Source organism: Pseudopipra pipra, chromosome 6, assembly GCF_036250125.1.
Source record: "Pseudopipra pipra isolate bDixPip1 chromosome 6, bDixPip1.hap1, whole genome shotgun sequence".
In the NCBI taxonomy this organism is placed as follows: Eukaryota; Metazoa; Chordata; class Aves; order Passeriformes; family Pipridae; genus Pseudopipra; species Pseudopipra pipra.
The window spans coordinates 16,693,770-16,720,757 of NC_087554.1; the positions used below are offsets into that span (position 1 = coordinate 16,693,770).

Here is a 26,988-nt window from a genome sequence, read left to right on the forward strand (position 1 = left end):
CAGAAAGATGAAGGTATGCACTGAGAAAATCCAGACTTTGTCAAACTGATAGGAGAACTGCACTAGACCTTCCACTCTCCTCATCAGAGCTTTCCCAAGGTGTGGGCCAACACCCATGCACAGCCCACTAGGGATCACGTTCAGGACAGACAGCTCGGCTCCTTGTTAGGTTGGAAGCAGCGTTTTATCTCAGTGTGCCTGACAAGATGTCTCTGCACCCTTCAAAAGAAAAATGCTCTCCAAATGGCTCCCATTCCTTCTCTAGACTCCTATTCTGTGTTTGATGTCCCGTGTGTATGTCCTTTTTTTCAAAGGCGCTACTAAAACCACCACAGAAGAGACTGAGATGCCACCTGGAGACTCTCCATAGCCTAAGAGTGAGGTTTTGCTTTACTGCCTGAAAGACTCTGCCTCAGGAGAGAGCTTCTGTTTCTGAACTTAGTACTGGCACTTACTGTGTGAGACACCACTCTTTTATTGCCCAGATCTAGCAGTGCTAATGACAGAGCCTCTCTGATGCAGTTATTCTCCACCAAGTTATTAGACAGTTCTTCTGATCAAGTGCAGGTGTTCACTTTAGGATGATACAAAACACTCTACAAACTTCTCTGTGTTGACTAGACCACCCAAGAATATAACAGGAGTTTGGCTGCCCAGCTCATTTGTGAACTGGAGGCTGCTGTAGTGAAGCAGGATGAGTAGAGGGTGCCTGATGTCAGGTCCCTCACTTCTGGGCTTGAATCGTAGTGAAAATTACTTCAAAGCCAGCACCAAACTGCAATCCTAAATTTTATACTTGGTAAGAACATCAGGAAGCGATGGTGAATGCCTGTGTAAATCCAGAATCGAACATTTGCCAGAAACCATTGTCTATCAATGCCTTGACATTATTCCTGTGATATTTTGCTGGTACTACTTGCTCACATCTTGAAAGTCTCCTGCCTTGTAGCACAACCCTAGTAATTTTGGTGCACGTTGCATTGTTGACTTAGGAGTTTTAAACATCACTTCAATTTCTGTAGCAAAAAGCTTAACACTAGCATTAACACTGAAATTACCACAAGTGCCACTGCTGCAGAAAGTCCCAAGCTACCTGCCATAGTCCACTACTCATGCTCACAGAGGTAAACATCCTGTCCTTAGCACATGTCCTCCAGCACAGGGATCTTCACTAAACAGCCATCCCTGTTTGTGATTCCTTCTTCTTACCCCCTTGCTCCCTCTATACCCCTAAAACCAGGCACAGCACATTGGCTTTCCTCAGTGACTTTGTGATTTCAAGCTAGAGTCACATTTAAGCAGCCAGAATGGTGCAAGGAGCCCGTATAATTACTGCTGGGATTGTGCTGCATAGGGCCTGTGTAACAAACTCGCCTCAAATAACCCAGCTTGAATGTCAGAGTCCGTGCTGTATTGTGTTTCACATTCTGGCTGTGGGAGCACTTCCCCAGCAGGAATCAGGGTAACAAATCCCTTACTCTCACAGGAGGGCCCCATAAAATGAATGATTCTGGATCTCACGCTCTTGAGGAGGTCTCAGTTACTCCAGCAGTTGCTGCTCATAAGGGGAGTGACCATAGGGGACAGAGGGAGGGAAGGGTGGTTTGGCAAGCTTTGGTGTATCATCACCCCAGTGTTAGAGTGGGAAGGAGCATCAGGGCTCTCCTCTCCCCTCCAATCTATACTTTTGCATAGATGTTAAATTAAGAAGAAGTCAAAAAACAAAGATAGATAAACCCTGAGGCTGAGATTGAATCAAATGTATCTGCTTGAAATCCTGCATGGCTGCTGGTGGCAAGAGGCTCCCATTTCCTCTCAGCTTAGACTTCCCTGTGAGCAGCACCCATGTCAGTATATTTATGGGGTAGCATAAAATGAGATGTTTGCTCTCTGTGCACCAGGGCCAAAACCCTCTACTCCCTCCTAGAGTAGCTTATGGCATCCCCTCCGCCAAGTCCTGTGGCTCAGCAGCCAACACAGCTGCCTCTCCATCCATGTCCGAAACCTGAACTCCCCCACTTCTCCTTGGGAGACAGAGATTGTTCCCTGAACTATCTCCAGTCTCTTGTTATCTTGCTTTCCTTGTCAGCCAGTGAACTGTGAAGCGACAGCGGAGAGAAAAATGAACTCTAACCTCATTTTCCCCCCCTACAATTAGCCAGAACTGTGCCTTTTATTTTTTTTTCCTCCCCACTTTTTAAATGATTAATAAGACAACTTGGTCCTTAGCTTCTGCAGTGAGGCGAGTGTGCTGACAAAGCACTGCGATGTCTCTTCCAGGTCACCCGGCAGCAGGCCATGTCTTTATGAAAACATAAAAATTGGAGGGACTATTTGAGGAATTTGTAGACTGAGACACAGGAATTTTGCCCTTCAGACCCTGGCAACTGCATTCTGCAGTGGTCTCTGAGGCCCAGCGACTGCCATGGAAAGGAGTAGCTGCTTAACAGCAACCTGCAAGCTCTGAAAAACAGATTTTTTTCCCCTTCTTTTATTATGTTGCTTTGAAATATTCAGCCATTGCCCTTTGCCTGTTTCATGCGGTGACAGCCTCAGGGCATGCTGCAAGCTGGATCCAGTGGCAAAACACAGATCTGTAAACACCCTCAATGGCAACACACAAGGGAATCCTCACTCCTGCTCGCCCTTCACCTGAGCATCGCTCTTTCATGTGTGCTCATCTGTCTCCTGGGTTTCCAAAGCTCCTACTGCAGTGGGGAGTAGGGAATTTAGGCCAGGTGGAGTCTATTCACTTAAATCGTCCGTCTTTGTTATGCCACCTGTTGCATTTGGAGACAGAAAAAGCCCCTGTGCACTCCCAGGCATTGACAAGGCTGGAAGAACTCGCACCACAGGGATGCTCCTGCAGGGTGGGCAGGCAGGGAAAAGGACCTTCACCAGCACAGGCATAAAAGGGCAAAGCACTGGAGAACAGTACTGGGGTGAACAATTCTGGATTGGCTTCTGGTTGATGGATTAACATCTCGTTTGGCTTACAGAAGGTAGTGCCTGCACTTCAGTCCTGTTAATTGGAGAGCATCACTTCAGGAGCTGCTTTTCACAGTAGTCCCAGCAGACTCCTCTGTATCACTGGGGCTTGAGAAAGCCAATGACAGGCCAATCCATACAATACTTTTAAGACATTTTAAAACCAAACAAGTGTACCAGTGGAGTTGATCAAGCTGCAGGCTGCTGCCGAAAGGCTGGCGGGGTTAGAGCTTTTTTGAAAGCAGCCTTGGCACATTAGAGAAACAACTTGCTCCTAGCTACAGCTGTGGAGTGGCCTGTAGTGTAAACGATGTGATTCTTGCCATCTGATGGTATCCTTGTGTTCCAGTTGTGGGGTAGTTAGCCAGAAGAGGAGGGCATGCTGCTGGCTGAGGGACAGCAGTGGCACTGCCGGGGGGACTGTGAGAAGAGTAGAAGCCAGTGACTGAGCATGGAGTCTCCTCCAGAGCCATGAATGCAACGTCAAATCCTTCATTACACCTCTTGATACCATCCATATGGTTAAATGGATTTCAAAGCTGCAGCATTTGCCTGAAAGAAGCATATTCTGAAATCAAGGCTCTCGTGGTTTCACCCAAAGACAATCTGCCCCATAGGCTTTTGGTGGCCTTGGTTTCATCTGTTCCATCCCTGACAAGGTCTGCATTAGCCCCTGCAGCCTCTCTTAACCTTTCTGCCCTTGACTCTGACCAGCTTCAAAGTGGAGCATTTCCCTGCTCTTTCCAGGAGGCCTCCCCGGCTCTTTCAATCTTTCTCGGAAGAGTTGTTATCTGTCCAGATGTTTGCGAGGGGGAGGACTCCAAGAGGAGCCTTCTTCATTACCTCCAACAAACATCCCCTGTTTCTGGTAGATCCTTCCCACTCCTCCCACTGTGCAGCTGGGACACCGAGAAGATGTCAAAATTTATGGGGCTGGTAGATATCGCCTTCGGTGTGGCCATGGAAAAGGAACAAAACAACAGTTGTTGCCCCTGGACAAGCTCTCTGATCTGCCAGAGATGTCCTGCTAGTTCATGTATGACATTTAATAATTAAAAACTCCCATACAATTGTTTAGCAAATGCTAGTTTTTAGTCGTCATTATGAACTTTTTTACTGTAGTACCTCCCAGGAGCAACTCCAGTTGGGCTCCCATCATGCTACGCAATCTTCAAGCAGCCAGGGAGGCTGAATTCCTTTCTCTAGGAGTTGACAGTCCAAATAAACAAGACAGACAAAGGAGAGGAGGGGAAACAGAAGCTCAGGGGAGGTGAAGTGAGTTGTCCGAGGTCACACAGCAGGTCAGTGCCAAAGCTGGGAGCAGAACCCATACTGCCAGCTCTTGCTCTCATGTCCTATCTCCCAGGGGAAGACTGGGCCAAAATAATTTATGAGGCAAAGAACTTCTATCACATTCCTCATGGCACCATGAAGTTCTTCAGCTTGTGCAAATAAAGCACAGCCAGATAAAGAAGCAACTGGGCACCAGTTATATTTTGGTTTGCTAGGTCTCTGTTTCTTCATGTTTCCTAATGTTATAAAAATTCTTTACCAGCTAAAGTGATCATCTGAATAGAAGTATCAGAGTCAAGGAAGAACATTGCTTTGGAGTGTTGATCTGCAGATCTGGATGGTGAAGATCAAGGTTGGATGGTACCTGTGCGAAGAAAGATGCTGACCTCCAGCCCGTAATCCAGCATGGTTTGGAGATGAGATCCTCTCCTGCTGCACAGTGGCACTGACACTGTGGTGGAAGTGCCAACAAACAATCTGGGCAGCTGCAGGGAGAGAGAAGGGAGAAAGAGCAGTGAGCTGAGATGAGGTAAGGAAACAGCCATGCTCCATCATGATTTTTCTATGAAGGAAGATAAAGAAGCTGATGAGGCTCCAATGAGGCATCTTCTGTGAGTGCAACCATGCAATGGACCATCTTGATCTGGTTTCAGAGCATGATGGAGGTGATGTGGCTGCTGTTTGTGGAGAGATGGTAATCGAGACTCACCGTATCTCCCCTGAGAAGTAGGAAAAATCAGCAAGGAAGCTAAGCAGCACCCTTAAGGACTCACCTCTTCTTTGTCTGAGACAGAGCTGTGGAATCTGGTGCTCTCTCAATCCCACTGGAGGCATCACTGCTTTCAGGTTCCATAACTGATCTTTCATCTCTTTCTCAGGAAAGAGATGTATGTAGAGTCCATCCAGGTGCATGTACTTCACCATCAAAATGGTATCTTCCAGCTCTCTCTTTACTCCTTTAGGTGACAGCTCTGGTTTGTTCTTATGCTCTTAGGTAGGGACGGAGAGGGGAGGGCTGGAGTCTGGACTAGGGCATCTGACATGCATAGGAGAGGCTGTCAAGCTCAGATTCAAGCCCTGAAGTTCCTGTCTTCCCTGTGCTATGAAGCAATAATCTTGAAATTAAACTGCCCTTTTACCCCAGCAGTGTCATCCTATAGTGAACACAATTCTGAGAAGCACTGTGGCATCACAAGCTTGGGAAGCTGGAGAAGTGACTATTCTTGTTTTTGCAGTTGATTAAATGATCTTTCATTAACAGACGTTAAACGTAAGAATGTTCACCGCCACTTCCCTCTTCCTCCTCAGTTAATTTTCTTGCAGTGTAAGGAGGGCCTTATTTCAAAGGCAGGGTTAGGTAGGTGGAAGCTGCTCAAGCCATCCTGGCTGGCTGAAATGTCGCTGGCTGAAATGTCACTGGCTGACTTTTTTAATTGTATGCAAAAGGGTCATTATCTCCTGCATACTGTTTTGTTGCTCACATGCTTGAATGATGTAAGGACATGTGTCACCCATGTACTGGGTGATTCTGATGCCCTCGTAACTCCCTCGGCTATTCCAGGCTGAGGCAATTTTCAGGTCTAGACGAGGACCACAGCAGCATCTGCAGGAGGATATGGTAGTGGATCAGCACTGGAATAGGAAAGACAGCCCAAGAGACATACTGGATGTCTTTGCATGGAAGAGCAGATAAAAGAGCAAGAAGTAAAAACAAAACAAAACACAAAAAGAAGGAATCATAAAGGTATTTAAGTAGCGTGGCAGCTTAAAAATTCTTTCCCAGAAAGTCTCAGTGTTGTCCCTGAGGTCAAGTTATTGAGTGCCGTATCTTATTGAGGGGCTATCACAAGTGTCCAACACCACCTCACCTCTGGCAAAGCTCTTCACAAAACCTCTGCGTGCTGCCAAATACAGGCAGTGAAAACTGGCAGGATCTGCTCTTTCTGTCCTACATCAGGCTTTGCAATGGTGTCATCAGTGTGGACACCCAATGAAAAATGCTGTACCTTTGATGTTGGTGCCACCAAACTCAACAGAGAGATTTTTGACTGATCGCTTGTGAATGAGAGCACTTGAAGCTGCTGGGCTGACATCTGCTCGAATCTTGCCCAAATGTTTTTTTGGCCTGTAAATGATAAGAGTTAACCAGAATCAGAAAGACCGGTTTCATCAGGGTCAGAAAATAGTGCAAGACAGAATTCCTCGAGGTATTTTGTTGCCTCTACCTCCAGGCAAAACCCAAAGACAGCAGAGAAATGTGAAAGTTGAAAACAACATTGACTGAACTTTTCAAACTTGGAAGGGTCAAGTATAGTTTGGTTCAAGTCTCAGGTGCAGGTTAAGTATGGGTCTTGATCTACTGGAGGAGGTTCATCCCTTGTTGAAACATAATATCATGGCCACTGGGCAGGAGAGACAGTAAGGAAATGGACTCAGTTTAAAACTTATTGATCATCTGATTGCAACAGGAAATATATGTGGTTTAGCAAATCTGTCACTCTCAGCAGTTTCAGTTCAGTAAAGAGCTGAGACATGAGTGGTTGAGCAGGGACATGAGTTACCCGCCCACAGCCCTGTGACCAGGTAAAGCCCCCATGACTCCAGCTGTGCCCTGCATGGGCAGCCATGGGGCACACAGCCCTGCAAGGCCATGAGGCCAGCACAGCTCCAACCTCTCCCATGCAAGAAAGGCAGGAGTCTAAGGCCTAAGGTCTAAGGCTGCTGTGAGATTAGAGGTGGACTAGAAGGACTCCATGGTGACCCACCTGCCATGCCAACAAATCCTCAACTCAATCTTCTGTGCTGCCAACAGTTTTTTGTGTGACTTTGTGCAAGTTAGTCAGGTCTCATTATTTTAAGAAGTCATCAGGACACCATGGAGATAAAAAAGCAGAAAACTGAGGCTCTGTGATGCTGTGGAGATGAGGGAAAGATATCACATAAGTACAAATACACATTCACCTGTCTCAAGACAAGGTTAAGGACTCTGCTTATTCACGTACTTCTGAATTCAAATAAATGTCGTGTAACAGGAAAGCAAATGACACTTACAGGTAACCTGAGCTGCTGTTCAACTGGGTTTCTTGCAGAACACAAGCAGGTCTTTGGTGTTGGTTTCCCTCCATTCTTCACTCTCCCTCCCACTTGAAAGAGTTTGAATTGGCAAGAAAGAGTAAACAATGACACAGATAGTGTTTAACCATTAATAAGGGTGGACAATGGTTAGGGAAGTAGCTAAGGACCCTCGTTATAGCTAATCAGCTGTCTTCTTGTCTCTGTCTTATTGAGTTTGGGGTTTTTTTCTTTTTGCAAGCTGGCCCTGGTTAAAGTCTTTTCAGGAGTTAATGAGCTAGAGGAGAGTCATCTTCCCCACGGGCATGTTTCAAGCCTATGGTTTTTGAAGGTTTTCTTGGCCATTATGTGCACGAGCATGGCTGTGGTCAGGGTTGTAAATGCTGGCTCTCTGCTAAAGGGCTGCACAGCTTGGTACAACCGTGCCTCTTCTCTCAGCGGGGTCTCGAGGAAGAGCCTGCCTTAGATCTAGGCCAAAACAACCGGTGTTTGGGCAAAGGCACTGTCTGATCCTACACAACACCAGCTTCAGCTGTCAACAGAAAGAGATGTCTCAGGGCTACTGTAATGTACATCCAGCTGCCACAGCTGAACTCTGTTGAGGGCTGTTGGGGACACAGGCACGTTGTAGCCTTACCTCCAATCCTTTACCTTCACCTGGATCAGTCCCTCTGGGGAAAAGGACTCAGAATACCCACAGCAGATCAATGGCTGATCCTTTGGCTGCCTGGCCATGGCCGCACAGGCAGGAGGACAGCCAGCAAAACTGCTCACAGCAAAACCATCCCTGGGACTTCCCTCATTTCTCAAAGAAACTTGTTCAGAAATATTCCAGGGTTTATACAGTAACACTCAGCACTAAACCTGGACTTATTCTTCAGCCACCTGTTTAGGAACATCAGCCTGTTAGTAAAAGAAAAATAAATACAGTACTCTGAGGTGTTCTTGAATTGCATGAGAGTTGATAGTTGCTACATAACAACAACAGAAGAGAGATTTTTGAATGAATTGATTTTTTTTAAAAAAAAAGGAAATTAAAAAAAAGTGCCACAATAGCTAACACTGGTCAAAGAGAAGGGGTAGGGGGAGAGAGGCTGGCAACTCTTTTTGGGTTGGCACTAGAAATTAGCATTTTGGGGAGGGGTCAAATTTGTGGAGAGAGAAGTGACTTTAACCAGCTGGAGTCTACTGCCTCTCTGCCTCTTGAGTAACAAGCATGCAGCTTTGAAGACTGATAAAAACAAGTTTTCACTGAAGTCAGCACTCCCAAGCTCATGCAAAGATAAAAGAGGGAACTTCAGGCCAGTTTTTGCTTCTTCTACCAGCAAGGCCACCAGCTGAATCCTGACCTCAGCATGTTTTTGGTAGGTACAGTTTAAAAGCAGGAAGGACAAGCCTAGGAATATGAATGCACCAGGAGTCACCTGAATCCTCAGATATGAACTGAAGCTCACAATCAGCCATTTCAGAAATTACAGCAGAGTTCAGAGCTCTGACATGGTCCATATAGTTTAGAAACTTAAACAAACATCCTGACTTCTGAATTGCATAGAAGACTGGAAGCAGCCTCACTTCCTGCTCAGATACCCATGTGAGACTTGTATTATTACCAGGTAGAGAAAAAAAACTACCTTGATTTAACCTATAAGCAGTGTGCAACCTGGGAAAGGAAGGAGTCATTCAAAGGACACGTATCTGGGAGGTGAGGCAGTTTTGATGAGGTCCCCTGTATTGATTCTGATCTGCCATGAGGGATGCTTCAGGTACTGGCCAAAACGCTTTGCAATGAGAATTGATTTCCAAATTTTTGAAAATTTTGTTCCCAGATTTTCTGTGAGCCACAAATCTACTCTTACTCTTGTCAGTGTTGCTGTACATGGTTGTTTCCCAGTGAAGTGACGGAACTTGTGAAGTTGTGCATAAAATGCAGAGGGTCTGATAGGAATAATCCCAAATTGGTCTCAGAAAGAAGAGTAAGCAAGCCATACTACACTGATGGACTGGTAGTCTTGTTTTCTCAGAGCCTCACACAAAACACTTAAGATACCTGCAAAACTAGAAGAGAACACTCAGAGGATTTATTAATACAGAAAACAGTTTCAAGGTGTACTCCTTCACTACCACCCCAAAATATGATTGTATTTTAAAAACATCACTAGGGAGACAGTCTTTATGCCTTGTGTAAAATCTAGCATTTCCGAAGTGCATCTGAAAACATGTCTTTTTTTTGTCTCACACAGGTCTCAGCCTGCTAATCAGCTGGATATTAAGATGAGAAGAGCTGTAGCTCTGATCCAGTTTGTGCATGCATTGCTACAAACCACAGCGTGAGGGCAAAGAGTCTTGATGCATGGTGAATAGCCAATAGACTAAGTGGGAAAGTGTTTCCCAATCATGTGGAAATTTCCAGAATATCAGAACTGGGTTTTTTTCTCTTTTCTGAATGGGGGCAGAGCCAGAACTTTGAAAATTTTATCAACATTTTAGTTACTCTGAATATATACAGAGAAGATCAGTGGCAACAAAACTTTTCAGTATTGACCTTTCTCAACTTTTTTACTCCACGTTCACTATATTCATAATACTATTACTGAATCTAAAATATTTCTGTGCAGGATTCCCTGCTGAAACTACTGACAAGAGACAAGAGGCTATTTGCATCTGCTGATATCGAAACAATTTTTTTTTTCCACAGATAGTTTTGCTTTGGAGGAAGTGGTATTTTGAAACTCTTTCTAAGGAAAACTCCTGACCACACTGAAGAATGAGATCAAACAAAAGCCCTGTATCTTGCACACTGAATTAGTCTGCTAAGGTTTGCTTCAACATACTCTCCTGGGCAGGAGTAGCTCAGATTGGCTGTAGAGGAGCCACTCACTGCACCTTATCATCATCCCTGTGACTTATCTCAGGGAACTGGGACCCATTTATCTGCCAGAGCAGACAGGTTTTGTGCTGCAGAGGGGAAGGCACATGCAAAACAGAAGGCATATGCCAGCACCTTCAGATGTGGCTCTGTGTGCACCTAGCAGGGCTGTGCCACAGCTTTGCCATGCATTGGATCTGCTCCTCAGCAGACCTTCTGGCTTCCTGGCAAGTCTTTGCAGGTGCCTCCCTCTCTACACCAGTGTGCCCAGGGAGACTTCCACTTGCTCTCTCCCTCCATTGGCTGTCCTTTGAAACATGGAGAAGGAGCTGGGGAATGTGCTGAAATATGTCTTTCCCAAACCACAATGTTTGCTGCTGCCGTTTGGTCCTATCTGATTAAACACAAACAGCAAGACCTGCTCCACTTGCTTCCTCCCTCTGACAGGGGAATGAGCTCAGCACACCCTGGAGTCTCAGCCAAATCCCGCAGGGTAATATAATTGCATTCCTGCTCCATCTGCCTCAGTTACCCCACTTGGACATGTTATATCTCCGTGCTTCCTGTTGTGGCATCCTCGGCATTCCCCACCACACTCCCCACCCCGTTGCTCCTCCCTAGACTTCACTGCACAGGACTCACTGCTGGTGCACACGCAAGCTGTCAGAGGCAGTGGGATACATTCCTGGGGTAGACAGGTAAAAGCTTGTTCAGATCTATTAAACTCAGGACTTCTCAATCATGGTGTGTCTGGGGACACGAGCATGTTTGATTCTTGCCTTGACACCATATTGAGAGAAGGAGACCATGGGGGAGTCTAGATTTAGTGTTGATTTTAGGGGATTGATGTGATCTACCAAGTAGGCAATTCCCTCCTCATGAAGTTTGCTACTGGAAGTTTAGTGAGTTTTAGAAAGAGCACAAAACTCATGAGTGCTGAAAGCCGCCGTAAAAACACCTCCTAATGAGCAAATTAACAGCACATTCCCAGACCTCATCAGCCAGGGTTCTGCATGAGACCCTAAATGATGGGAAAATCTATTTTAAGAATGTTTAGGGAACTTCTCAGGATGTGATAATTTTTTAATTTATTTTTTGGTGCACTGAATATAATATTTGTGCACTGCTGCAAGTACAGCCTCTGTTCAGTACCCAGATGCAGACACACAGTGCACTGAAAGATGGTGAGTAGGGGTCTCTAGGGAAGTGTAAGAGATTAAACTCCCTGTGGAAGCATCCACTTTCAGCCAATGTCAGTGTTTTGCTTCATAGGTGAAAACATATTAAATACAAAAGGTTTGATTTTCCATGTCTAACTGATCTATATTCTTGTCCATTTAAATATGTGGGTGAACGAGTGAGCAATTCATGAGTGGTTGGACTAAGAGGCAGGAAATTATGCAAATAAGGACACTGGACAGAGTAAAAAGAATACCATCAATTATATCATAGATATAATTGTGATATCATTGCCTGTCTTGCTGAAAATGTCACATAGATAAAATATATTATTACTTACTTGCAAACTGTCAAATGTTATTTTCCATTAGAATTTTCAAATGTCTTCAGATCTGTCTGCAAAATTTTCATCAGTTGTTGGCTTTTTTCTTGTGTGGTTGCATCTGGTCCTGGGGCTGCATCCTGTAGGCAGGGCTGAGTTTGTGGATGAGCAGCCTGTCTCCTTATCCCCTCTCATCCCCACAGAGGACTCTGGCCCTGTTTTTGTGCTGCACAGATGCTGGGAGGTGTAGTGACAATGCCTTAGCCTGGAAACCAGTGGGACTATGCTGTGTTGCAGCCACAGTGATACTTCTTGGACTGTCTTCCATCATGAAAAATCTGGAAAATGGATACAAAAAGTGGAGAAACAGTCGCATGAAGTGGATAGAGAATGTATGGCTTAAACAAAGAAGGTTCAGCCCTAGCTACCATGGACATCTCTGAAAGTAGGAGGGGATAGACACATGAAAATCACCATAAATACTGGGCAGAAAGAAGGGAGACTCCATTGTTTGGCTTCTCTTCCCGCTCATCCTGCTCTTGTTTGTACAGTCCCCATAATGACACACCTATCTTGGCCTGCTGGACTTTAGACTCGGGGGGTGTGTGTGTTTTGGGCACTGACTTCAGAGCCCAAAATTAGAAAGAGGATGAAAAGAAAGCATTCTTTCAACACAGCTTAGCTGGAACGAAAGCATTTCTGCTACCCTGCCTGACCCCCTGGATGGAGGAAGCACCCATCAGGTTGCAGCCCCCCTGCCCAAGCACACAGCCAGTCTCTCCTCAACAAGGATAGCAATTAATTATCACTTATATGGCAGTGCAGAGACCAAATCCCACCACACACGCTGGAAGAAGCAGATCCCAGCCCTGCTCCTGGCCATGCGGAGCAGCTGGGAGACCTGAAAAGAAAAAGCAAGCAAGCTAGAGGTAGGCAGAATAACCTGTTCCCAAAACCACTGTGAGATGCTCAGCCTAAGGAATGTGCAAGCTTTAACAGTCCCAGAGCTGTAAAGCACTGGAGAGGAATGCCTTACCTAGGCTATGGGTTCTCCAGGTCCGTGGTGCTGCCCCAGCACAGCCCTGCCACAGATGAGAGCTGACTACAGGGAACTCCACAATGGGTGAGGGGAATATTTGGGAGGCTAGGGAACCTGGGAGAAACTTCTGACTAGCTGTCAGGCATTAAGAGTGGCAGAAATAATTGCTCAGAACTTCATTCATACCTTGAAAGTGTTATGGTGTTTGAGCCGATCATCAGCCAGCAAGAAGCTGTACCAAAAGCTGAGACAGAAGACGGGATGTTTGTGTAAAGAAAGAGTGAAAGACATGAGTCTGTCTGTCCCATCTACCACTTCCAAATGACCTGGTTCACAAGCACCTGCAGTATTCACCAAAACCTCCTGGGAATCGGTCACCCTAGACAGCTCCAGCATTTCTGTTCCCAGCCCTAGGCATGCCAACTCCATCTTCTCTGGGGCAACTTCTCAGCACATGCTCCATATCCAGTGCTGACCACCCTAGGATGGGGGTGGTAGTTTGGATTTACCAAACCCAATGCTACATGTCTCTTGCATGTGCTTGTCTCTGGGGCTTCACATGCCATTTGTTGCTCCAGAATGTGCCAATTCTGGCAGTTCCTTGCTAATAACATACCCTTAGCCTCTGAACTTAAGCAGCTACTTCATTTGGGAATGGGGAAGGCTTTTGGTTACTGAAGTCTGTTGTACCAAAAGGAGAGGATCATTTTCTTTAGTCAGCACTTGAGTAATCCCAGGCAAGTGGAGCCCAGGCTTGGCAGCAAGACCTCAGAGGCAGGATCTCAGTAAAAGAAAATGTGAAGGTGTCCTCCAGCCCCATTGCATGGAGCAGAAATAGTGGGATGAGTCTTTCATGAGCCCTTGAGTGAGCATCCTCACTGTCACCTTTGAACCTGGTCAGTTTGGCAGCTGAGGAAATAACTGCAAGGCTGTGGTTATTACAAATCTTGCAAGATATGTGTAATGGCCCAATTAGCCTTACCACAGGAGTCTTTGAAAATATCAGGCAGTGCAGACATGATGCCAGCTTTACTTTAAACTGAAGTGTATACTGAATATCTGTGACATGAACAGAATCATCAGGATACCAGGAAGGCAACGTCAAGCCCTCACAGATTAGGGAATTAGAGAAATGAGATGTATGTTGCATATCCCTTGTTTCAATTTACCGAGTGCAACACATGAGACATTCCATGTGCAGAGGTCGTCAGCCTTTGGGACTGGACCTGTGGCCAGAGAGAACCATGCTGAAGATGCATAAAGAGCTAGAAAAAAGCTAATCAGGAAAATTGAAATTTATATGGTTTGTGCTAGGTATCACAATGAATGGTTGCACTTTGCTGATAATCTCTTGGTGCCTTATTTCCTCCACTAAGAAATTAGGATGATGGTTTGCTCTTATCTCACAGGTGTATTCATTAAAGTCTGGGTAATATTTGTAAAGGATGCAGGCACTAGGATGAGACCCTCACAGAAACCCCCAGAAACGAAAGCCTAAGTTAGGACAATATTTTCTAAGTGGGAGACATCCATCTTGTGACAATGTTTAGTTACTGTGACTTTTATCTCTGCCATGCCCGTCAAGCCACTAAATCATTGCATTTGATGGATGCTGGGGCAGCATGGCCACAATTGCTCATTGTCAGGCTGATAAAAAGGTCACAGCTTTGGATCAAAATCCAAACTAGTCCCTGCCACGTCTCTCAGAACAATAAATTTACCAATTTAGCTTTGGTGTTGGGTAGTACTGGTGCCACCTTTATCTGTTTCTCCTGAGAAAATAAACACACCATCACCATCCCCATAGCAGCATAGTAATGCTGCGACATGCTGTTAACCCTCACAGCATAAAGCAAAGGTTTTGGGGGGATGTGAGGGAGGGCATGAGTTTGTGGGATGACTCAAAGGCTCTGCAACACCTCCCTTGCCAGACTAGAGACGGATTCATGGAAGTGGCTGAGCTTTGTGAGAGGTGATGATGCGGGTGAATCAGACCCTGGATGCTCACTGGAGTCTGCCACAGCTGTGGCTCAGTGGCAAGGACACTGTTATTGAAATGACAGAAAAAAAGGGATCACCGTACTGTGGCTCATGCTTATTCCTTTAAAAATTAGTATATAGTTTCAAGCATTATAATAATGCTAGTTAGTTCAAGAAATGCTAGATAGTTCAGGAAAGATGCAAGAAGTATGCACAGATAAACCATCTCTGATCCTAGCTCTTTATACCAAAATGTAATTTTTTTAAAATTCTCTCCCAACTTCGGTTAACATGTGCTACCATGAGGTTGTTGACACCACTGTTTCATACACAGCCCCTCCCCCTCCATTTCCTTTTGAGTTCAGGTGGAGCCCAAGGTGATCACTGAACCGAACCACATGACACATCCAGACTGGAGATGGACAGAGAGGGATGAGAATGAAGCCAGAGAAGGAGTGGATAAGATGGGGGACATGTGAGACTGGGGCCTATGAGAAGGTATGAGCATGGCAGAGATGGAGGAAGCACTGTGGACTTTATTCTCTGGCTGAAGGAACATCAACATTGAAATCTATGCTTGGATCTGGATTTGTTGACACAAAATCCACTGCCCAAACGTGGGGGGTTGGAAGCAGTTTACCTGTTACATTCCCAGTGCTATCTCAGGAACATAACTCCACAGGCTGGAGCAGTTGTAGTATATCTGCCTGTCTCTTATCTAATGTGTAACCTCCTGGATTGAAGACATAATGTACTGTCTATCCTTTCTGTGATAAAAATAAAGCATATAAAACACACATACACACACAGACACACAGAGTCCCTGGCCAAAAATTCCCTTAGGAGAACATACTGTGACTAGATAAGAAGGTACTAGCTGGCACGTAGTTACCTCTTCACTTCCTAACTGGGACACTCAGGGAAGGGTGGAGTTGGTGCTGATGAGGGGCCATAGTATAAGGGGGACAAAGAGATGTCATGGGATGGATAGAGAGGAAAAAAAAGGACAGCAAAGAACATAGTGAGATAAAAAAGGGCCATAAAGAACAGCTCAAGGAAAAAGAAGTCAAAAGCAGACTGGACATTTTCCAGGCTTTCACAACCTCTCTGGCCAGCTGTAAAATCTGAGCATTTTTGGTCCATGGGCAGAAAACCCTGCTAGTGTTGTCTTGAGGGACCAAACAGGGGGTCTTTGGGGCTCAGAGCATCAAATTCTGTATGAGACAAAACCAGGCCCTGGAAAACTCCTAGAGGGTTGGCACATATGTTATGCATACACCGCGTGTAGTTGGTGCTCTACACAGTGCACCCCCTGAAGCTCAGCCTTCCTAGTGGGAGCAATCTGGTCTCTTCTGGGAGCTGATTTTTCCATGTCTCCTTTGCTATTGATTCCCTTCAGTGATCCTGGGCAAATTTGTAGGTGATGTCTTCTGCTGAATGGCAGGTGTGACTTGCATCATCTCCTGGGCATATGAGTAAGCTCTGCTGCCAGGTCCTGAGAGCTGTGTCCAACACATCAGAGGCTGGTGGGATTTGGGAAACACTGAAGGAAAGAGAGCTGTGAAGGAAAGGTGGAAGTGAAAGAGAAGGAAAACTAGGATGTTTATGAAATAACTTTGCTGGAGCTCCCAAGCCCAGTCCTGCCAAGGATGCATTTTACAGGTGTACACACAGTTCAGCTGGCTGGAGGATGGCAGCAGCCCAAAAGATCACCAACTGTGGGCATGGCTATTTGGAAACATTTTCACAACTAACTGGCTTAGACAATGGGGTAAAACATGCATTTCCCAGAAGAGGGCATCTCATTTTAACTTTGATTGATGGGCTCGAGTCCTGAGTTAGAATGAAAAGATAATATCTGTGGAAAGCCCACATACTTCAGAAGAACTTAAATTGTCTTTTTCCTCTGATGTCTCTGTGGTATTTTTAAGAAAAAGTTAAATTTTAAGAACTGTGTTAGGATGAAATAGGAAAACATTTGGTTCTGAAAATGTCAATATTACATATTTGGATATTTTCTGTGTGTGTTTTTTTAAACAAACAAAACAAAACATTGAAATTTATACTAGCTTTGCTAAAAATGTCAGTTCCATCAAAATGACATTTTGCAATGAGAAATTTATGCTTCTCCCACTTTTTGCTGACTGCTTGCACTTTCTTCAGAAAAAGTGTCTGTCTGGGTTATACTGGGAACAAACACTTTGTGTGCATCCAGGGGGGTTTGCACGTGCAAAAACCCCTTTGGTTGTTGGTGCCTGCATGGGAATGCACATATCAGGTAAATTCAGCTCCTGCTCATGGAGCCTTCATCTGCAACTTGCTTGAATTGAGTGAAGGACCTTGCAGCCATCTCATGAAATAAATTCAAGAATTCTCTGCCTCAGACATGTGGATCAGCCTTCTTGGGCAGGAGATGCAGCCCTTTACACCTGTGCTGCCAGATCCAGCACTGGTGCCAGCCAGGCCCTGTTGCTGCCCTGCAATAAAGCCACTTGGCCTGTGGCCCCTTGGCAGGGCCAAATCTGCACTCACTCTGGGCATTCCAGCAGGAGACTGTGAGAAAGGACGACTCGGGAGCCATCATAAACACGGGTTGCACTGTGAACACCAGTCAGTCTTCAGACCATTTGAGTTAGTGAGGCTTCCCCTGGGAGCTCTTAGTCCTGGCTAACTTGAGGCAGGACCAATTAGAGCAGGGAGTAAATACACTTAGCATGCTCAGGAAAATACATCTAAAGCTGTTTATACACATTCCTTTGGACCAGTCAGCAACAAAAATGTCCTTACAGCTGTTTCCTCCTTTCCTTCTTCCCTCTCTCTCTGTGCCGCTTCAAAAATAAAACTCGCTGGCCTCACCTAACCCTTGCTGGGTTTACTCCTACTCGCTCCCAATCCATCAGGTCTTATGTACCACCAGCCCCTCAACTGGTAAGCTCCCCGCAGACTTCCAACCGTGGCATTTTTCTGGCTCCCCTCAACGGTCTTGTAACGTAATAGGAGCCAAGAGGAAAGAGGCTTGCATGTTTCCTTATAACTGAGGAACTGATACTGTGTACCAAGTCACCTTCATCACCTCCGGCCACCTTCGTCATCAGGCTGGGGCTTTGCGTACAAAGTGCACTTACTCGGTACTAATGGCCCACTGACAGCCACTGCCAAAGCAGTGGGGGACCACTGTCTAACAAGGATGAGGTGATGGTGCCGTGGCCACAGGGACATTTTTCAGGGAACAGGGAACCAGGATCTCATGTCCTAGACCACTGCCCTACCCACAGGGTCATTCTTCTCCCTCGCTGATGTCACGCTTGATTCAATCCGTGTGTTTCATGATCGGTCATGTTAACTACGTGGCACTTTTCCTGTTTTCCGGGTGGGGGACTGAGACTTTTGTAAGGGAACTCCAGCTGAATGATGTGGTTATGCAACATAAATAGGGTTTGATCGTAAAGCAAAATCTTCCCATTAAGTTTCACAGTGAACCAAGACTTTATTTCATCAGAAAAGTGAGGTACTTTGGACTAAATATCAGAAGGATTTTCTCTTCAAAGCCAAGATAAAACCTGAATATGACTAAATTCTCTAGGAAAAATTAAAAAAAAAAATGAATCTGGACAAGATCAGTTGAAATTATTTACTTTATATTTTATATTACGTGTTGCACCACATTTTAAAATATTATTCCAGGATTTTAAAAATAGCACTTTTCATCCTAAAAATGTCTCAAGACATTTGGAGTTTTGACAGAACTGCATTCTCCAAAGGAAACCCCATTCTTCCTGTGTTTGCCCTACCAGCTATTTAGCGATTTCATATGTAATACAGCTAAGGAGTGAAGCACCAACTGCCCCAGCCAACCACCCACAAATCAAAACTAATTATTGTATTCTCTTCCCAGTGACAGAGACATGGACACGTGAGACTAGAAGATGTCCACATAGGAAGAAACAAATTGTAATTAGATCAAGGTCTTTGCCAAGAGAATTTGAGCCGCACAATTACACCTGTCTTCCAAACAAAAAACATTCCCTCTGAAACAATGCTTGAAGGCCATCTAGATGATCAGACAGCCAGCAGATTCCATCAAGAAAGAGACCATTTTTATATGTGTCAAGTCAACCAGCAATGCAGCACAATGATGTGTCCTAAAGAGGTGGTAAGAGTTAACCAACACTGCCCAGAAAAGCAGATGGCAACGTGTGGCACAGCAAGACTTGTAGCCATCCCACAGAAGCACCTTTGTGATAGGAAAACTATTCAGTCGGTATTGAACATAAGCAAAGGAAAAAGAGCAGTCTTGCTGGAAAGGTGGGATTCAGTGAAATCCTTTTGTGCCTTTCCTTGAAATTTTTCAATTATTTTTCTTTTATTGGAAATCTGAAAAGCATTAAAGTGAAAGATCTTTAACATGAAAATGGATCTTTCATTTTCCAATGGAACCTGTAAATTTCCATGGAATAAGTCAATGAAAACAAACATTTTGTCACTTACATCAACATTTTCCAGGAAGGAGGGAGAGAAGGGGAAACATTATTTTTGACAAGGTCTACTGATTGGCAGAGCTCTTTAATAAATAGATCAGGCCAGAGTGCATGACTCCAGTCCACATGGCAGAACTGTTGGTCCTTGAAAGGCTGATAGAGATCTTGTTGGCTGAGTTTCCCCCTGTGGTTGACAGAGCATTAGCTAAAGACAGGATACAGGCAACCAGTCCTGCTGAGAATGATTGCATGCCAAACCAGTGGCTGGCAAGATCTCTAAAGGCTTAATGACAGAATGCAAATGCTCACATAGAGACCTGATCAGCAGAGAATTTCCTAGCTGGGGAACTGCAGGCTAGCCACATACCATAACAGGAGTTTGCTCTCATAGGGTGAGAAAAAAACATAATAAAAAAGAGAGAAGTTCTGCTCTGCAAGTATTTCCAAGGTGGCTATAACCTTTCTCTAAAGAGACAAATCCAACATTAAACACCAGAAGAATAAATCAGCTGCAGAGACTGGCAAAAGGCTGAGAATCTAAATTACAGCAAGGTCAATAGGAAGCAGGGGGCTGCTCAGAGAGCCAGAGTGAGAAATTCAGCACATCTGGTAGGTACAAAGCAACACCCTTCAGGCAAACTCAGCCCCCAGCCCACCCTTATGCAGTGCTTAGAACTCAGCAGAAGGAACAACACACACAGAGATGGCTGTGGGGAGGTCCTGTCTCAGGGAAATCCGTCTGCAAGAGGTCGGAGGGAAGAAAAGAAAAAAAAAAGGCAGGTGAACAAATGAGAAGCAGCAGTGTTAAGATTGTGCAGCTCATGTGGCTGCCTGAACAGATGTGAGCTGCTGCCTCTGCTGGCTCAGGGAGCGCTCTCGCTCTGGAGACACATCTCCTTGGCGTGGCTGCATGGCTGCATGCATGCCACTGGTACGGTTGGATGGCAGGGCCAGCTCCACCACAGATCTTTCACGAGAGCTCCAGGGCAGTCATGTGCGTCCCTGCCATAAGGTGCAATGCTCTTTGACAGCCCTTTGCTTCACAGGCCTTCCTGGGACCTAAAAATTGATGCAGGGAACCCTTAAATCTCCTCTAAATGTCTGTGTGGAGCTGGCAGGACTGAGAATTGGCAGAGGAGGGAGTCCAAGCAGATCTCTGGAGAAGAAAATAGAAGAGTGGCATGCAGCTGATTTTCCTGTTGATTTGGAAAGACTTCCCAACCGAGCATCCTTTGAATGTGTAATGAGTGGGTTGCAGCCCAGAACCATATTTACAAGAAAATGTCCATAAAACCTGTATAGGCTCAGAATGTACATGCAGAGTTATGGCATGGAAAGCAAGCTGGAAACCAGGGCAAATAGCAGGAAAAACAAGAATAGAAAAGGTTTTGTTGGAGACAAAAGTAGGTCAGGTACTGATGCTGTTTTGGGGGATATATGAGAGAATCACAGAATATGCTGAATTAGAAAGGGACCCACATGGATCATTGAGTCCAACTCCTGTATGGAGGCACAATTAGCCGGCATTGCAATGCAGAGCTTACTTGGGCTGTGGGACCACCAGAGCTTTGGTAGTCAGGCTCCCCTGGAAGCATCACTGCTGTCTGCACATCAGTGGGGTAAGCTCTGCTCTGCTGGGGTTCAGTCAGACACCCCTGTGGGAATGCTTCCCAGTACAGCAGCATTTTGATTTGCTCTTCAGGTCAGATGGTGCCAGATCAATCCTTTGACCTCTGCCTGGGTTTAGACTTGCGTTTACCATGATGTAAAAAAGAAAAATTCGAACACTGAATACCCAAATACCCCAAAGATTGCAAAGTGTTGTCAACACTTACTAGTATTTCATTAACATTTGAATACTTTACGGTATAAGTCCCTTTTAGCAGTTCATAATTTTTTTTCTTGCATTATTTTTGTTGCTATTTATCACCATATCTAAAGAGATTGTCCTTTGTAAATTAACACAGAAGAACATGGGAAGACAAATAGCCTTTGAGGGTGACATGGATGGTACAGGAAAAATAAAGAGAACTATAATATATATTCAAGCTAAATTAAATCTGGAGTTCTGGAGCTTGTACTTGATAGTGGCAAGGAAAGTGCAAGAAACCTTGCAGATGGCAGCTCTTAAGTGACCTATAGCAGAAAGTCTTTTCCAGCGCCCCAAGGGAGCAAGCAGTGATGTTGTGTGTCCCTCCCACTGGTCCCAAATATAGATGTTAGTACAGTGAAAAGCTGCTGTTATCCCCAAGGGTGTCACCCAGCATAGAAGAATGCTGGGAATGGATCCTTTCTCCCCAACTCTTCAGCCCAGCTTTGAACTACTTCAAGGTATTGGAACACCAGCATGAGAATAAAATGTATATTTAAATATATAGAAACATATAAGGATATCTTTGCATTATTTAAATATGAACATACTTATATATTTACATTACTTTTTTGTTCAGCTGTGGCTCACACTACTGACCTCTGCTTAGCCCACCCCACAGTGAGCAACTGAAACAGTGGCTCAGGTGACTGCTTTGCTCAAGGATTTGGAGGAAAAGGAGAGCTGTGGCCATCCTCCCAGAGAAACTCTCTGCATGGGGAAGGGAGAGCAAGGACAGAAGCTGAGCTCAGCATCACCAGGACAAAGCCAGTTGGGGTCATAGTCCAGCCTGAAAAGCCTATAAAGAAACATTTATAAGTTTTACAGAGTGGATTTAAAGCTGGCCATGGATGTAGTGACTAAAGCTGTAATCCTCAGAGGTATTTAGGCATTTGATTCCCCAGTCAAGCCAAACCTTTGAGGATCTGGGCTCCAGTGCAAGAACTTTCTACCTAGATGAGCATGAATAATAGTTCGGGTAAAAGTACTAGGCATGTGGCCCTCAGGTCAACTCCTGATGGATGTGGTCCTACTTAATGGCTTAAATGCTCAATAAGGTGGGTCCCAATTCCTCAAGGCCTCTCTGAACTGTGTGGATTTCCCACACAGTCTCGACGTATGCTTGTCTCTGCCTTTGCCAGCTCTACCATCCCCCTGACCTCCTGTTCCCATGGCAAGGCTGAGGTTTTGCAGCACTAAAAGAGGGAGCAGGGAGACTTCCTGGGAAGACAGAAAGATATAGACAAATGCAGAGGTGAGTAAAGACCAGCTCAGTTAAGGGACTCAATCAAAGAGCTGCTATAAGGTAGGATGGTAGGTACATCTTGGAGATGAAGAGTCATTAAAGTACACAGACAATGGAAACATTTTACTTAGAAGTGGTTATCCCCTCTTCTAGTGAAATACACTATTTGGCTAAAGTTGACATGTCTCTGTGGACCATTTCAGTTTCAATTAGTTTTATAGGGAAGCTCTTTCTTGGTAAAAAGTAGAGTAAGAGACTGACTGATGCTGGTTAGCTGGTGTTTAGGACATTGGCCACACTTCAAATCCCTGTTCTGCCTGATTCAGAATGATTTCAAAAACCTCTACAAGCAGAAAAAAATGAGGCTGAGAGGTGATGGTTTAAAAAGGCTGCATTGGAATGTTTAAAATATGTCAAAACCTTTCTTTCTTTCTTTCTTTCTTTTTTTTTTTTTTTCTGAATGGGAAATTCATCAAACCTGACACTTCCCATGGAGAGTTCTGGCTCCAATGAATCAGTATATTTGGACACCCCTTGATTCCTTCCCCCCCTTCATCACCATTCCAGCCAAATATTCCTGGCTGGTTCTAATTATACAGCCATATATTTTTATACAGACACACACAACCAGTGCGTACACACGAAGGCTCAGAAATCACAGATCAGACAGGGAGGAAAGCGTTGATAAGACTTTAGCTGTTCCACAACACAAAAAAAAAGTCTGAGAACCCTTTCCCCTTCCTCTCTTCACCTCATCCTCCCAAGAAAAGCCCAGCAGCAGAGGCAGTGGGCTCCGCAGATGGCAGCCACATGCACTGGCTGGCTGAGTCCCTGTCTTGACATTTCTACACTTCTCTAGTGCCCTCCTCAGGTTTTGCAGAAGTTCACCTTCCTCTAGACGTGAAGTTCACCTTCCTTTAGATGCAAGGCTGCATCTGGCCCTGCTGTCCTGCTGCCAGGCATCCAGCACCCTTGAGGGAAGGTGAGAATTGGTCCTTTCCACACCCAGTGAGAGGCCGGGGAACTGGAGAAGCTCAGGGAAGGCAATGTCCTCAATGATGAAACAATATCAAGAGCTTCAGTACTTCAGGGTGCGCTTACAACCCTGGAGAAAAAGTTTTCTGCCTTAAGTCCTGGCATCCCCAGTGAAAGCCAAGGGCACTCAGCACCCAACAGACACCCAGCAGCTCTCAGGATCAACCCATAATTCAGGCATGCTCAAACAGGGCTGGTAGAAGGCATTACCTGAGCCCAAAGCTGCTGATAAGGTTTCAGTGGGGCTTCCTACACCACGTGCCCTAAGAGCAACCCTCTTAAGGAAGGGGAGCAGGGCAAAGGGTTTTCTCTGCAAATGATGAAATGGTTAAAGTTGAAAACAAACAGGCCACCCAGCTCTCCCTTTAACCCTCCCGCATCAGAAAGACCCGAGGGCCAGCCAAATCTACCGGTTCTAGGAAATTATTTAGAAAAAAAAAAAAAGACATACACACATTGGGGGGTGGGAAGACCAATCTATTTTCACAAGAATCTGTCCTTGATTAGAGCAGAAACATGGCAGTGCGGAAAGAACCGATTATTCAGCAGAGTGTTCAGAAGAACAAATAAAAAAGGAAAAAAAAAAAGACATATTTGTTCAGGGTGTGATAGAGAGACTTCCAAAGCGCATGGAGACAATTGGAAATTACGTCTATTGAAGCGGAGGCATTTGCCGCTCAGGGTGAGGAATCAAAGGGCAAATCCCGGGGAGGCAGGAGGGTGGGGTAGCCACCCCCGGGTGGGCAGTGACAGACAGGCTCGAGCGTGTGACCTCTCATAAAATCCTTCCAGGGGGCTTTCACATATTGTGTGGAGCATAAACTGATTTCCACACACAGAGATTCCTAATGAAGATGTCCTTCAGGAGGCAAGGGGAGGAGACGGGGTAATGAAACCAGCCTGTTTGCCAAGCAGACACTTACCCCCATCAAAGATGGCACGGATGTAAAATGGAACATGTGAAGGGATGGGAAAAAATGCTGTTGACCTCAACACCATATAATAAAAAAAGAACTCCATGTGAATTAAATTCGAACTCTCTGAACACCAGAGGACTGAGGGAAGGTCAAGGGTCTGCACTCCCCAGGTTTCTTATTGCAGACCAGACCTGGGCAGCTTCACGGAGTGCCTCTGGTTGAAAAGCAGTTATCATCTGCCTCAGACTGACCTGGTCAGAGTTTGAACCAGTCTGAACAGAGATTTATTAACCCTCGCAGTCAGAGATCAATAAATAGCTTCCTTTCGAGCAGGCAAACTGCCTGCAATACAAAAACATGGAATGAGCCTACCACCAATATGCTCCTCCCCCCATCCAATAAAAGGATGCTCTAATTCCCCAACAGACAGCAATTTCTAATTTCTACAGTGATTTGAAGCCTATTCACAGCACATCCAGGGCCCTGGATCCCCCCTATGTAGAGTATGATTTTTAGCTATATGATATGTACACTTCTCTGGGATCATTTGGAAACTATCCATACTTAGACCCTCATCATCTCCTCTGCTGAGTGTATGCTGCTCACTTAGTCTTAACGTGCTGGTACACCAGTGAGATTTACGTGCAGAAGAAGAAAGAGTAGATGATATTCTTCAGGGACAAAGGCACCCAGTGTTTCATCTCTCCAATTACCTATTCATTGGAAGAAAGCGTGAAGGCTTACTTTAAAAATAATAATAAAAAAACTCAAAACATTTTTCAGGCAAAAGTCAAAACCACAGTGCTGGCATGCTTGTTCTCAGAACGGATAAGTGAAATGCAGGGAAAAGAAAGATGCTCTAACAAACAAGGTGCCACAGGATCTTTTCCATCAGCTCCAGTTAGCAGTTCTGCTTGACTCCGAAAAAGACAAGTCATTAGATTTTTATCTGTATTCATAATGGATTTCAAGATTTCCTAGACATGCCTTTAAACAAAGAGATGAAGCTCCTAGCTCAAGAATTCCCTGAGCTGCAGATCTCTAGAGGCTGGAGTCCCCACTGGAGACTCTATCATCTTCTGCTTCAAAGCTCCCCTGCGCATTTTCTGTCAGCCATGGGCGAGTGTTTGGTGTGGGCCTTCACACCAAGTCATCCCTAACTTATTTCCCAATCGTTTCCTATGTGTCATTATTCTTACTCATTGAGTCCTGTCTCGCATAATTCTGTTTACAAATCCTTCTGGCTGCCTCTAAGCTCCTTAACACATCTCCACCTCCCAGACATGAAATACTCTATTTCAGAAAAGTTTAAGGGTTCACGCAGGTGGAAGTTGTCAGGAATAGCTCCCTGTTACTCACTCTTCAGAGGCTACACAGGGGTGTGACAACATAAGAAAACCCTTCCTGGTAAAATCAGATCACAGATTTTGACAGTCAGTGTTTTGAGACATATCCAAGCTGGAGCTAGAGCTTGGCACAGAAGACTTTCTCTTCCTTATAAAAGTTTTTGAAACTTCAGTTGATGTTCCTCTCCATATCAGAAAGAAAACTGGAGGGAAAGTTCAGAACTGTTCACAGATCATGATTAAAAAAAACAAACAAAACAAAACAAAACAAAACAAAACAAAAAAAAAAAAAAAGAAAAGCAAACCAAAAACTGGTACAGAAAAAAATAATTTTGAAATATTTGATTTGGACTTTTCCTCACAGTTTAATCTCCTTTTTCTACTATAAATTAAGTTAAATTTTAAAATGAAATGTTATTTCATTGTAGAAAACCTCCAAACTTCTAATCATTAAAAAAAAAAAAAAAAGAAAAAATGGTTTTAGAAGACTTGCAACAATTTTGTAAGCTGGAAAATCTGTTAAAATGATCCGATTTCCCACAAATAATTGCATTTTGAATATATTTGTCTTTTTTGTCAGAATAAAACAGGTAAAATAAAATTTCCAACCCATTCTAGAAGTAACACTTTTGAAGGTGAGAGATGCACCAAAATAAACTACTGACTTTGCCCAGCCCCTGAAGCTGCTTGGATCCAAGAATGTCAGTCAAAGAAACTGGTGGATCCAAGAGTGTTGATGGGGGAAAGAGAGAGGGTCTGAACTGAACAAAAATACTTGTGCCAGCAAGTGAGGTTTTCCCCTTCTTTACTCATGTTGGCTGATCGTGCTGCAGAACATTCCCATCAGCAAGGGGATGAGGCACAGAGCCAGGACCTAAAAGTGGCCAGGGGACCTTGAACAAACACCTAATTCAGCAGAGGCTCAATTGACTGCAGGGGAGCCAGGAGATGTGGTACTTGACTTGACACTGGGCATGATGCACTTTTCTGGTGCATAAATAATGCTGTTTTCTATCAATTTTCACCAGCTTTACAGTGTTTTTTCATCTTCATTCAGTTCTCAACTGTATCTGGCACTTTGTAAATTCTAAAAATTGATCCATTTGGGGCATAAGGGTTGAGGAAAAGAAAAGGGTCAGTAGATAGCATGCAAGCCAGCTGTTGATGTAGGGGGAGGTTGCCAAACAGCTGCTGAGGGATGGGACAGTGGTGTGGCAGTCATTTCTCCTTCAGCAGAGCTGGCAAACAGAGACAGAACATATCCAGACTTGCACATGAGAGCTTCCAGGATTCATTGTCCCTGACATCTTCTGCCAGAAATAGAGAGACATTCTGGAAACTGCATCTGTGTCAAAAG

At 44.7% G+C, this 26,988-nt stretch overlaps 1 long non-coding RNA gene across 1 annotated transcript in view; it reads left to right on the forward strand.

Annotated features, from left to right (window-relative positions):
• The window catches only part of LOC135415624 (uncharacterized), a 347,770-nt gene that overhangs the window by 25,471 nt on the left and 295,311 nt on the right, over positions 1–26,988 (forward strand). The window lies entirely within an intron of this gene.